This window comes from Excalfactoria chinensis (genome assembly GCF_039878825.1).
Source record: "Excalfactoria chinensis isolate bCotChi1 chromosome Z unlocalized genomic scaffold, bCotChi1.hap2 SUPER_Z_unloc_7, whole genome shotgun sequence".
NCBI classification, from domain to species: Eukaryota; Metazoa; Chordata; class Aves; order Galliformes; family Phasianidae; genus Excalfactoria; species Excalfactoria chinensis.
Window position 1 is genome coordinate 107,434 of NW_027315578.1, and position 11,734 is coordinate 119,167.

Here is an 11,734-nt window from a genome sequence, read left to right on the forward strand (position 1 = left end):
CATCAGCCACGATGCCCAGGGAAGAGGTACGTGTCATTTCCAAGACATTGCCCTGAGCTTACCGAGAACTTGTCATACAGCTGCTCGGTCAGCAGAGGGTTTGGGAGCTCCCTGAAGTACATCTTGCATAGGGAGCTCACGCTGTGAATGTCACGGACGCTGAGCTCGGGAACCTGCTCCGACTCAAATTCATGGCTGCAGAGAAGGACACAGGATTGGGCAGAGGGCTTTGAGAAAGAGGAAAGCAAGTCCAAAGCCACACCAAATACAGTCAAGACAAGGAAGGGCTTCCTCTGAACGCCCGCAGCATGGCACGTGCCCCTGCTGACAGCTGTGTCAGTCGCAGCACTCTTACCGTAGGCGCTGGATCCTGGACGCCACGCCGGACAGGCGGTAGATCCCCCGCACCACGCCATGCTGCTCTATGAACTCGGCGCAGCTCTGCAGGACCTGGGGGACTACAGAACAAGAGCCAGCGGTTAGCTCAGCTTCTTACTCAAGTTCTGCTTCAGGCCGTGCTCTTCTCCCATCCCATTCAACTAAGCCCAGACGGGCCACTGCTTGCTTCCTCCTTAGAGGAGAAAGCTGGCAGAGACAGCTGTGAGGAAACTGCACAGAGATGTCTTCCTGGCTTTCCAGAAATGCCACGACCTATCATCTTCAGATGCCCAACCGAGGAAGATCTCAGCAATGGGCTGTTCCTTACCATCACGGCCAGAGCGGAGAAGGTGCTCCCCCAGGTCACACCCAAACACCCCTTCCTTCTCCGGCTCCGGCTGCTCCGATCTCCTGGGGCGGGCCTTCACCACCGAGCGAAGGAAGGGTGGGAGCTTGCCCCGTTTCTTCGGCACTGCGCAACAAAACAGAGAAACCAGTTCGTTTCAGGCTTGGATCGGTTGGATGAGGCAGAGCACGTAACAATGGGAAGAACATTCCCAACAAGGACACGCAGGAACGGATTTTCCCCATCCCTGCTCTCGTCTCCTACAAAATGCAGAGGCTGGCCACCCAGACTGAGGCAGGGGCCTTGGAGCCTGAGGATGATCCTTTAGGCACCTTCCAATCCCAAGCCATTCCAGGAGGATTCTGTGACTTCCCCAAGCCCAGGAATAAACACAGTGGGATTGGGCCAGATCTCTCCGTGTTCCCATGGACCTTAATGCAGTCATCCTTGCTAATCTTGCTCAACTCGGGCATTAACCAACCCCCTGAAAGCCACGCTCTGACCCCATTTTACTAACCCGCATTGTCAAATGTAACATGTGTACCTGGCTTTGGCAATGAAGCGACCAGAGACTCGGGAACCTTTCCGCTGATGAGTTCCACGCACTCACCAGGGAAAGATCCAACCTGTAACAAGAACAAAAAGACAGCTGGGCATTAGCCCCAGCCCAGAGCCAAAGGGAAGGTCCTCTGACACCGACACAGGGCAACCGTTTGCATCCGGAAGCCATCCTGTGCAGGCAGAGCAGCTCCAAGCTGAGATTCCAGACTCTACTGAAGTTGGGCTCTCTAGTCAGAAGCGTGTGCCTACCTGAAAGCCACGCTTGCCTCTCCACCAGGGGCTCAGCTCCTTTGGTGGCATAGCAATAATGCTCACCAAGTCTCCTACCTGCAAGAGATTGAAACGTCAATCCCAGCTTCAGCACAGCTGGCAGGAAAGCACAGCTCATACCACTGCCTGCTTCTGCGCCGCAGAATAGCCTCAAGCTTGACAGCCATTGCACCAATGCAGCCCCCAGGGCACAGTCCTGGAGAGGATTTGCTTTACTTGTTTCCTGGAGACTTGGATTCTCAGATGGCTTTGACTGCAGCAATTTCTGATGTTCAAACTCTGTTTTTCAGGTTTTGTTAACTTACTGCTGTGCATTTTGTTTGCCTTTCACAAATAGAACTTTGCAAAATAAATCACGGGTACTCAAATGAAGTGCTGCTGTGCCTCCTGTGCTGGAAGGTTAATGACCTATGTAACTTCTTTGCAAAGTATCAGTGCAGCGTGCATTGCAAGATGCATTAACTGCAGCGTGAGAAAAATCAGTCCTGTCTAATTCTCATTTAGGAGATAGGAAAGCCTAATCCAAAAGACAAACAAACCCCCGAACCTGGAGACTTAATATCCAACAGGTGAACAGGTAGGATTAGGGTCACCCTAGGAAGTAGCAAGTGCTGCAGGTTGGTTTGCTTAGCTCTGAACCACAGAGAGGCACCACGATGTGAAGGGCAAACGGCATGAAAACACATGCACAGGCGCTCCGCATTCAAAGCGTTTTGGTTGCCCAGGACTTTGTCAAGGAAGCCCTTCTTGCCCCTCAGCCCCAGGAGTCTGACTGCATCACCCTGTGATGGACTGAACAGCGACTGCAGTCACACACCTGAGAAAAACCCTGATCTCAGTCCCTCACAAGAGCACTTAGAGCTGCTGTCCTGTGAAAGTCCATCCCTGTCCAACTCTGTCACAGCACTCTGTGTTACTGTGTGTCTGAGCGGCAGCTGGCCCACCTTCCAGCACTGCACACAGATGGCACTGTCCCCCCTTATTCAGTCAGCCTGTTTCCTCTGAGCACACTCGGCTTCTCCTCACACTGCTGGCAGTAAATATTCACCTGGAAATAGGACAAAATAGGTTTTGAACACAGGCAGAAATGGCTCCATGCAGGATTGAACCTGTCAGTTGCGCTGTATCTTTGTGGCCCCTTCATTAATTAATGCCCAGAACGCAAGCGAACGGACACACTTTCCTCCTGTAAAGCTGCCTCTGCACCAGTCGGGTCTATAAAAGTCTGCTCTTAGTGCGAGGGCTCCTAGGAACTCAAAGCAGGACCAAGAAGTGGAAGTTACAGACTGATGCTGAGATCCTAATGAGCGCAGTGAATTACTGCTGCCCAACCAAAGCAGCCGTAAGAGCCAATCCTTAGAGCACAGTGCACATGATGAAGGACAACCTGTCTGGCTGTCCTGACATCCAGAAGGGCCAACAGCAAACAGACGGCCAGACCTTCATCACACACTGCCACGCACTCTCGTGTTTGCACTGTTACTCCCTGCACGTGATTCTTGTCTCCGACTGCTGAACACCTCACAGCCCTTCGTGCCTGTAAATGCGCTCCCACCGCACACAGGTGGGCTCGTGGAACAGAGCCACCTTCCCTGTCTTGAGTCTCATTGCAAACTGCTGCCCAAATACACGGCAGCTAAAAATGGAAGTGAAAATAAAGTGTTCTACAGAGAGTTATTTGGATGTTGAGATTGAAAGGTGCTCACACCAACGCAAACCCACCGACAGCTTAGCAGAGTAAATGCATTTATTCAGCTGCTGCTTTTGTGCTTGTTTGTTTGCAGATGCAAACACATGCGCACGTATGACTTGCTATTCCACATGTTTACATACGTGTACCTAAACACACCCCTATAGCCAACCGTGGCACGTATATATATATGCATACAGGAGTCCCAGAGCAGTTCCTGTAACCCGAAGTTCTGTACAAAGCTCGTTTTCTGCAAAACCCCATTCGGCTGTAACACAACAGCAGCAGTTCGCTCAGACACCTCAACGCTGCAAGTGCGGCACCTGCAGGCACCCTAACGAAGCCAAAGTTCCGCACTAAGCCAGGCGTCTCCTCGCCCTCTTCAGGCGGCGCCTTGAAGCTCATCCCGCACGAAGCATCAGCAGCGGAGATTTGCCGCACAGAGGAGGCGGCAGCAGGTGGCGGTGCGCCGACTCCCCGAACGAGGCACGGCGGCTGCGGGTGGCTCCGCACAGCGCCGGAGGGTTCACTCGGGGACGCCGAGGAGCAGCGCTCGGGCGCTAAGGCGGCCGGAGGGGAGCCGGGCGGCACGGCCCAGCCTACCTGCTAGAGGGGGGAGCGCGGCGGCACGGCGGCGCACGGCGGCACGGCGGCGCACGGCGGCACGGCGGCGCACGGCGGCACGGCGGCGCACGGCGGCACGGCGGCGCACGGCGGCACGGCGGCGCACGGCGGCACGGCGGCGCACGGCGGCACGGCGGCGCACGGCGGCACGGCGGCGCACGGCGGCACGGCGGCGCACGGCGGCACGGCGGCGCACGGCGGCACGGCGGCGCACGGCGGCACGGCGGCGCACGGCGGCACGGCGGCGCACGGCGGCACGGCGGCGCACGGCGGCACGGCGGCGCACGGCGGCACGGCACAGCACGGCGGCACGGCACAGCACGGCGGCACGGCACAGCACGGCGGCACGGCACAGCACGGCGGCACGGCACAGCACGGCGGCACGGCACCGGGCACAGCACTCCCCACAACGCAGCCAATGCACGGAGGGGCCGGGCCGCCACCCGCGCCAGGAAAGGGAGACACAGCGGGACGGACGCAGCTCGGAGAACAGACTTTATTCACACCATTTACACCTACACGACGCCACAGCTTCCTTGCAAACAGAAAGCACGCCGGCCATTAGACAGCCGGCACGACTCCCGTCCAGATCCCGGCGCACAGCTCTTCCGAGCAAGCAGACCTGAAACACGAGGAAAATGCTTCAAATACAGCTGCCTCCAAGTAGCAAATCCTTCAAGCAAGCTCACTGTGGTTAGATTCAGTTGTTTGCGCTGCTCTGAATAAGTGCAACAAAGGACATCCCTGCAGACACACACACCTACGTGCAGAAAGAAGCAGCAGCAGCATCTGACCCCTTTGTTTTCAATGCAGAATTTGTCCTGGTTCCAGCTGAGACAACGCTGACAGCACAAATGTGGTTCTTGCTGAGAGATGGTTGCAGTCCCACGGCTCAGTCGGGAAGCGCCACCACACGGGATGGAGCCGGGACAGCTGGTCTGGACGGAGCAAGGGCTTTATTCCACACCACACGACATGATGCAGAAGGCTGTAAAGATGTGGGCAGGGGCTGCTGCTTGCAGTTGGCAGGGCATCAGTTGGCACGCAGTGAGACCTTGAGTTGCTAGCAGGGCATCAGTCAGCAGGCAGCTGTATTGTTAGCTGGGTGTTGAGCGATAAGTAGTTGCGCTGTAGAGATGTTGATGTTATCGCATGTTTGTCTTCGTTCTCCTTTTCTGTCTTAGAAAACTGTTTTTATCTCAACCCACAACTTCTGTTCTCCTTCATCCCACTTTGTGTGGTGCTGAGCTTCCTGCTGGGTTGAATCGCAACAGAAGGAAACTGGCATTTATACTGAGAAACATTAACTCTTCCTATCACTCCAATGGGACAGTTCCAAAGACTATCATTGTATAAATGAAATGTTATCCAGGTTTTTCCTCTATACATTTTAAAGGAGCTAAAGTCATTGGGCTTTTCAGGCTAGGGTCTTTTAGTTTATGCAAGTCTTCTTCAATACAAAAATACATAATTTGGAGATGCTAATAAAAATACCCGCAGTGCTGAACAGAACTATGTGTTTATGACAGTACTTTCCTTGTTTGCAGCCTGATCTACAGAGATTACTCTGCAAATAAAAGGTTCGTTTTTTCTTCCTAACACACTAATACAGCATACTTCACAAAAAGAAGTAAAGAACTTGTACAACCAGTACCGCAGTCTTCAGCATTAAATCCAAAGGAGCAGCTCGTCACAAGAATAAGCATTGTTTGCATTGCACTTTTCTGGAAGACAATGTGCACTTATTATCAAAATCCAAACAAGTGAAAATTAATCCTGCAGCCACTGTTCTGGTCCAATGACACCAATGGAGTTGTTTAGCTTATGTCCACGTTCTGAAAACATCCATGTAGAAGAAAATGATTCCATCCTTATGGAAGTTACTAACAGTAATTGATGCTAAATTTGGCATAGTTAATATGAAAACAATCAACATTTTCCTAAAAAATAATAGCTTTTTATTTAGTTGCACAAAGATCCCAACATTTTTATAAAGCCAGTTCACTATTCTGGGTCATCTACTTCCATGAAGATGTCACTGAAAAAATACTCTGAGCTTTTGGTTGGCTCCTCTTCCTTCTCTTGATCTTCAGCACAATGAGGAGGTTTCTTGGATGGTTCATTATGTGGAGCCTAATAGAAAAAGAAAAGGCTACTCATAACAGAGCGCATTTGCAAGCAAGTATAAGCATACGTAGATGCAAACCTTCTGCAACTTCTGCACAAGTAGAAAAATGGGCTACAACTTCCCGAGAACCCAAAATGCTCATAGATAGACGTGCACAGAGAAGGCTGCTTTGTTTCCCCTTTAAGTTTCCTAGACATGCACCAGTCAGAAACCATTTCCTGCAGCAGATCAGTCTCTCAGAACCTGAACACAGCATGCCCCCCTGCTCACCTGGAAGCGACTAATTCGTTGTTTCTCACAGCTCAGAAATGCAAAGACATTCAGAAGCAAACATACCATAACTACAGCATCAGCAGCTACGTTGTCATACTCCACAAATGACGATGTGCTTCTAGAGGGAAAGGAACAAGATTCTCCATCATCCTTATTAGACGGAGTTGTTTCCTTCAGACTTTGCTTTGTGGTCCCCATCTGTGGGTTTGGGATCTCTCCTCTCCTCCTTTGCATTTCTTCTGCAAGTTCAGAGCTGCTTTTTCTGCAAATTAAAGATAAAAATCCCAATGGATTGTTACTGACTATTCTGGCACATGGGAGTTTATGAAGCGTTAAAGGAACACTAAACAACCTCCACCCTTGAGCACAAGAATATGTAACTCGTCTCTGAACTAGAGCCTGTAACTACCAGATGTTCAGAACGGTTTCTGAGAGGAACAGAGACACAGACCTGCAGGAAGAACTCAGAAGAGCACACGTCACGTCATCAGTGGGGAAAAACAATATAACACCATATAATATAAACATAATGTAACATCAGAAGGCACAGCAATGAAGTAAGGATAGAGGAGGTACAAACTGTATCAAAGCAAGGATTCTTCATTTCAATTCATCGTTTCCCAGCTGCTGCAGATATACCAGATACAAATAACAGTCAGAAACAGTGTGCACAAGTACAACAGAGAGAAGAAACTAAAGCATTTAAATACTGTAGAATGGTATATTAAAACAAGAAAACATAATTCAAACAGCTGGATGGACAGATCAGAACAATATCCTCTGAGCTGTCAGGCTAGAAAGTCCCATGGGGAAAAGACAAAATTAGTACTTGTAGAAACATGGCGAGTACTGCATCAAAACCAAATCTTATTGGCAGGAGGCCGAAAATCGTAACAAATGGATGGGTGCATATCTAAGCATTAGACTGAGCTAGGAAAAACAATGACCCCAAGTCTGTCTTACGGCCTCACGGATGTCTGTATCAGAAGGGGCATCTGTCAGTGCCTAAACAGGTCGTACATCAGTAGCATCATCCCTTGGTCAATCTGCCTATTTAATGTCTAAAACACTCCAAATTTCAAAGGAGACAGTTTAATCCTTTTCAATTTCTGAGGACAGACCTATAATTCTTACAGGTCACAGAGGAGGGCAGTGCTGCTCTTGTAGTACTAACTGGAAAGAGGATATCAATGACTCAGTATGGAAAAACATCTGACAGAAAAGGCTGACAGAAACATTCTGTCAATACCTGAGTAATGGAGCTTTAGAAGATTCTGTTTGGCTTTCAGTACATTCCAACTGTGCTGCTTCGTGTTTATCTCCCGCTTTTCCTTGTTCACCTATTTCTGTTTTCCTGCTGGAGGTTAACCTGCACATCACCTCCTCTTGGCTGGACGCTACATTGTGAAACGATGCTTTCCCTGAATTCTCTCAAGTTTCACACTGGCTTCTCTCATCTCCTGCTGTAATAGGCTCAGGCAGCAGGGCAGCAGTAAGAACATTTGTATTTGTTGAAGCCCCTTTTATTTGGAAAGGATTACCTGTAAAAGAGTTGAGAGTCATTAAAGAACTTCAGTGATTCCCTTTCATTGATAACACCGTAGTCCAAAAATGAGCATAATATTAAAATGGCTTAAAAGATGAGGGCTTTTTTTTTTCTTTTCAGTTTTTTGTCATTTTGTTGTTCAAAACCACCGCTAAGACTAGAGAATTCACAATCTACTTTTAAAGTCTGTAAAATCTTACAGACATTGTATGGAAAGAGCTGGAGAAATTCAGTTGTACAGCCGCACCCCCAATCTTTACAGCACACAACAGAGCTCAGTGAAGTCATCCAGCTGCTTACAATTCCACCATCTCTCTTTCAAGTTCACTTCAGAACCAAGAAGTACATCTCCAAACCCTCCGAAGGCTCAGCTGATTGAAAACTGTACTGTCGGGAATTCTGCTTTCCTTCTGTTGATTTCTTCAGAGACTGATTAAACAGCGCATGTACTTTTGAAAAGACCAACAAAGACTAAAAAGGGAACTGTGTTACAGCACAGTAACATGAACACCTTCAGTTATTAGCACTCTCCAGCAGGGGAAAATATTTGCTAAGCAGACAGTAACAGGTTCAGTCCAAAAATCTCCTGAAATTCACAAGTAGAATAAATCCAGCATTGCTCTGACAACGAATACAAACCATGATTAAATTAATAGCCAGCTATGTAACATAGCACATTTAGTTTATAGCAGAAACCATGAAATGGGCATTAGGGAGTTACAGGAAACATTTCTTTTTACTTTTAAGTTAGTTGCAGACAGGACCACTCGGGATAACGACAAGCATTAAACTGTGCTGTACCATGCATTTAGGTTAGTTGCAATTTGCATTTACAAGTTTAAATTTACCTACCAGATGTTCTTGTACAAGGACAAAGCCCTCTGCACTGCTGGAGCATCACACCTGCTATTTTTACCTGAGAACTTACATAGAGATAGCAGGACTTTTTAAAGAATTGCAGCACTTACTGTACTTCAGAATATTTTCCTTTGATTTTCCCCCCTTCTTCCCAAGCTGAACAGATTTCATTCCAACCGTAATGTTGAAATAATTCAGTTACCTTGCATTGAGGAATACTCCTACTCTAATGTACATTTAAAGTCAAAAATAAAGTATTTACCTCTCCACTTCAGTCAGGCTGGTTCCACCAGATGTCACTGGGCTGATAAGTATCGGTGCTGGTAGTAATGGTTCTGAAGTCTGTTCCTGCAAAGCAGATGTATCGAACCCTCCTGAGTCAGCAAGGATTTCCACCAGTGTTAAAAGGAATGTCTGTTCTTCTTCCTCCGGACATCTACGATCATCATTCACTACCATCATTTTCCAGGGAAATAAAAACGTAACAGAAATCTGTTATTCAAGTTCCCCACATCGAGCAATGAGCATGCAGATCTTCATGAAAGTAGGCACTGGGAATATCCTTCACACAACATCCTTGCTTTCTTCTGAGACAAGATACATATCACTCTGGAGCTCTTCCACTGCACTAGAATCCTTATTATCCCTCAGGAGAAACAATATTAAGAATGCCTGGTAGGGATGAAGCTTTTCAGTCAGGTGTAAGACGTGCTGTTTAATCGAATCTGTGTAGCCGTGGTTGCCAGATGGCCCTCTGTCTCTATATATTACTGTGAGGTATTAAGAGTTACTTCTTTAAGTGACAGAATTCCGCTGTTGCTTTATTTCTGTGCGTTTTCTTTGTGGTGGTGCTGTTCTGTTGTTTGTTAAAATAAACTATAGTGGTTTTTTCCCTTCCCTGTTGATCTGCAGAAAACCTAAGATGCACCATCCTATATGTCATAAATGAGAACTAAAATTAATTCAGTCAAAAAGATGGGCATTATCAGACAACTGCCATTAGAAAGCATTTTAGGAGATCACGTGTCTAAAGGTTTTTAGAAAATGGAAAGCAACAGCATTGCTCTATTCCTTCAGACAGCTCTAATTTTTAATGATGCAGATCTGTTACGCCAACTTTAACTCATCTTGACTTTTTTTTAATCTCATTGAAGATTACTTAAAATGCTCTACGAGACACAAAATCAGAGCATGCTGATGGACATGTGACAATAAATATTAACCCTGCTTTTTGCACATGCCTGTGGATTTGGCAGGAAGAAAGTATTTTGGGCTTCTAACACTGATTTTCCCATATTTTACCCAAGTCTTAGTTCCAAACCTCCAAGCTCTGTTTTAGTTTGTTTTACCAACAAGCAGTTCTCACCTTGGCGCCCTGCATTACTTTTAAATGATTAGCAGCTGAAAAGTGTGTTTTCTTCAATTATCACCTCCCATTCTCCTCTTCCTCTTGCTCTACACTTGCACAGTCCAGCCCAGCCACTCACATTCACTGCTGCTGGCATTCACTTCAACATTTCAGGAGCCACTACAGCTCACTAAGCTGCTGGAAAAATACACGGGCTTTCTCCCTCTACCACCTTCAGTTTTTGAGGGGTATGTGAGTCAGTGTCACAAAGAGCTCTAACAAATGCTGAACACGGCAGAGGTAATAAGCAGGCGTTCACTGCTGAGAGAAAAGAGCAAGAACTTCCCTTCTATTAATATCTAAGCTCAAGGAGTCATCTGAAAGGTTTCCAAGTCTAGTTTGCAATAATGAAACTTAAATAAGAAGCAGGAGTGGGGAATGACACTAAGGTATCGGTCCTTCTGTTTGTTCATTAAGTAGATTATTTAATCATAACAACACATTTTCTTTTTTTGTTATTATTAATCTTTGCATCACTGTAAGATACACAACTTTTTTGCTCTCTTAAAATATATAGTATGAATTATACCTGAAGTCTCTTCTCTGCTGCTTATATGTTGCTGCTGACAATCCTTAGCATTTGTTTCATTCTAGAAATATCTGAAATAAAACAACACGGTAAGCTTGACAAAGAACTCCACAAAAGAAGAAAGAAAGCATGTCAGACTCCAAAGAGACATAAAACCTAAAATTGTGTTTTCTCAGCTTTTCCTTCAAGGCATTCCAGGCTGAAGGATACCAGACCAACCAGAGTAATATGTAATTCATATGCAGCTCACTGTCTGCATGGATGATGTCTTGAAATAAATTGATATTTCCCAGCGCACAACTCTGTCACTGATGACTCACATAACAAATTGCTCTAGGAATGTAAGTTCCACCAACCATTACAAAACAACCAAGTGCCAAAGAGAAGCACCCAGCTCTGCAACACACCCATCCTTCTATAGTAGAAGTTCTTTGCTAAGAGAAGGAATCCTCCATTGCAAGCTGCCTCCTCCTACTGTTTCTGCCACTCCAGTACGAGCACAGTCTTTTCTGCACCCTGTTCTAAAATGACACATCTACAGGTTGCACTGAGAAAACAAGTCACTGCAATTCAGCCATTCCACAGCAACTGCAAGTATGCTGGTATCAAGCAATGCTGGAGGTCTCAAGGGAAGAGTGAATGAACCCCCCTCAGGAAAAAATAAGGTAATTCTTTATGCTAGAACAGTATCAACCACTGCAAAACTAAAGATGCAAAATATATCCATGGTCCAATAGGTATATGTAAAAGGCAGTTATGCATAGAAATGGGAAGGAGTACAGCAAAGGATAAAGTTTATTGAAACAAAACCAAGTTGGTTTAAGCAAAGCGAATGAAGGTGACAATGGAAATGCATTGTCCCTGCAGTATGTGACTTCAGTTTAAAGAGATATAACAGGAAGAGGCTGGACTGAATGACACTGGAGTCACACGTACTTCTTCCAACACAACTGAGAAATTCTCAACATCTTGCTAACAAGCATCACTTATTGCTGACATCCTAAAAACTGAGGCTTGTTGTCATGGTTAAATGTGACTATACCTGTGCAAAAATAAATGAATAAATAGAATCAGAAATTCCAGGTCTGTAAAACAGGTGAGCACATTTGCACCAAATATTTCC